Here is a 2,819-nt window from a genome sequence, read left to right on the forward strand (position 1 = left end):
TTTTTAGTATATAAGTAGAGCTGTTCAAACATTACCACAATTTTAGAACATTTTCATCACCCCCAAAAAGAAACTCTGTATCTCCAAACACTCCCCTTTTCCCACCAATTTTCCCAGCTCTAGGCAACTTCCAATCTACTTTCTGTCTGTATGGATTTACCCATTATGGACATTTCATATGAATGGAATCATACAATTTGTCATCCTTTGCAAGAGCTTTTTTCCACTTAGCACATTTTCAAGGTTCATCCATGTTGTAGCACATGTCAGCATTTCTTTTTTTTTTTAGTGGCTGAATAATATCCCATTGTATAGATATACCACATTTTAACAATCCATTCATTGGTGGATGAACATTTGGGTTGTCTTCACTTTTTGGCTATTATGAATAATGCTGCTGTGAACATTCTTGTGCGGCCTTAATGTTTCTATTTATCTTGAGTATGTACCTAAGAGTACAATTGCTAGGTGATATGGTAACTCTATGTTTAATTGCCAAACTCTTTTGTAAAGTAATTGTATCATTTTCACATCTTTTCACTTAAAGTCTGTTTTGTTTGACACGAGTACAGTCACTCCAGCTTTCTTATGGTTGCTCTTTGTATATATTTTTCCATTCTTTTACTTTCAGTCTATGTGTATCTTTTTTTTTTTTTTTTTTTAGACGGAGTTTCACTCTTGTTGACCAGGCTGGAGTGCATTGGCGTGATCTTGGCTCACTGCAACCTCCGTCTCCCAGGTTCAAGTGATTCTCGTGCCTCAGCCTCCCTAGTAGCTGGGATTACAGGCACACGCCACCACACCTGGCTACTTTTGTATTTTTAATAGAGATGGGGTTTCACCATGTTGGTCACGCTGGTCTCGAACTCCTGATCCACCCGCCTGTGCCTCCCAAAGTGCTGTGATTACAGGCATGAGCCACCGTGCCTGGCTGTATGGTATCTTTGAATGTAAACTGTCTTCTGTAGCCAGTGTACAGCTGGGTCTTTTTCACAAACGTAGTCTGACAATCTCTACCTTTTGATTGGATTTGATTGGATTGATCAATTAATTAACACATTATTATTATTGATATAGTTGGATTTATGTCTGACATTAAATTTTTTTTTTCTTTATGGACAGAGTCTCCCACTGTTGCCCAGGCTGGAGTGCAGTGGCACCATCTAAGCTCACTGCAAGCTCCGCCTCCCGGGTTCACACCAATCTCCTGCCTCAGCCTCCCGAATAGCTGGGACTACAGGCGCCCGCCAAACGCCTGGCTAATTTTTTGTATTTTTGTAGAGACAGGGTTTCACTGTGTTAGCCAGGATGGTCTCGATCTCCTGACCTCGTGATCCACCCACCTCAGCCTCCCAAAGTGCTGGGATTACAGGCGTGAGCCAATGCACCCGGCCACCATTAAAATTTTTGTAGGCCAGGCCCAGTGGTTCACGCCTGTAATCCCAGCACTTTGGGAGGCTGAGGTGGGTGGATCACCTGAGGTTAGGAGTTCCAGACCAGCCTGACCAACATGGTGAAATCTCTACTAACAATTTAAAAAATTGGTTGGGCGTGGTGGCGGGTGCCTGTAATCCCAGCTACTCAGGAGGCTGAGGCAGGAGAATCACTTGAACCCAGGAGGCAGAGGTTGCAGTGAGCCGAGATCACACCATTCCACCCTAGCCTGGGCAACAAGAGTGAAACTTCATTTCAAAAAAAAAAATTTTTTTTTCTTTTGTTTCTATCTCTCATGTGTTTTTAATTTTTATTATTTTTATTTTTGAGATGGAGTCTCATTCTCATTCTGTTGCCCAGGCTGGAGTGCAGTGGCGCGATCTCGGCTCAGGGCAACCTCCACCTCCCGGGTTCATTCACATCATTCTCCTGCCTCAGCCTCCCGAGTAGCTGGGACTACAGGCTCCCACCACCATGCCTGGCTAATTTTTTGTATTTTAGTAGAGACAGGGTTTCACTGTGTTAAACAGGATGGTCTCGATCGCCTGACCTCGTGATCTGCCTGCCTTGGCCTCCCAAAGTGCTGGGATTATAGGCGTGAGCCACTGCGCCCCGTCAGCTCTCATGTCTTTTTATTCTTCTCTTCCTCCTTTACTTTTTTTTAAGTGAATATTTCCTAGTGTAACATTTTAATTCCTTTACTGATTTTTTTTACTACATTTCCCTCCCCTCCCGTCACCTCCCCTCCACTTCCCTTTGCAAGAGCTTTTTTTCCACTTAGCACATTTTCAAGGTTCATCCATGTTGTAGCACATGTCAGCACCTTGTGTTTTTTTGCTTTGTTTTGTTTTTTAATGGCTGAATACTGTCCCATTGTATAGATATACCACATTTTAACAATCCATTCATTAGTGGATGAACATTTGGGTTATCTCCACTTTTTGGCTATTATGAATAATGCTGCTGTGAACATTCTTGTACAAGCTTTCATGTGACCCCTTCCCTCCCCTCCCCTCCCCTTCCCTTGACAGAATCTCACTGTGTCGCCCAGGCTGGAGTGCAGTGGCACGATTTCAGCTCACTGCAACCTCCACCTTAAGGGTTCAAGCAATTCTTGTGCCTCAGCCTCCAGAGTAGCTGGGATTACAGGTGTGCACCACCATGCGTGGTTAATTTTTGTATTTTTGTTAGAGACGGGTTTCACCATGTTGGCCAGGCCAGTCTCAAACTCCCGACCTCAAGTGATCCTCATGCCTCAGCCTCCCAAGGTGCTACAGGTGTGAGCCACCATGCCCGGCCTTATATTTGTATTTTCTTAGTGCTCATTGTTGGGCTTACCGTATCATCTTAACTGAGCAGAGTCTTGTTCAGATTTATTCCAAGTT

This window comes from Colobus angolensis, unplaced genomic scaffold (genome assembly GCF_000951035.1).
Source record: "Colobus angolensis palliatus isolate OR3802 unplaced genomic scaffold, Cang.pa_1.0 Scaffold315, whole genome shotgun sequence".
NCBI lineage: Eukaryota > Metazoa > Chordata > Mammalia > Primates > Cercopithecidae > Colobus > Colobus angolensis.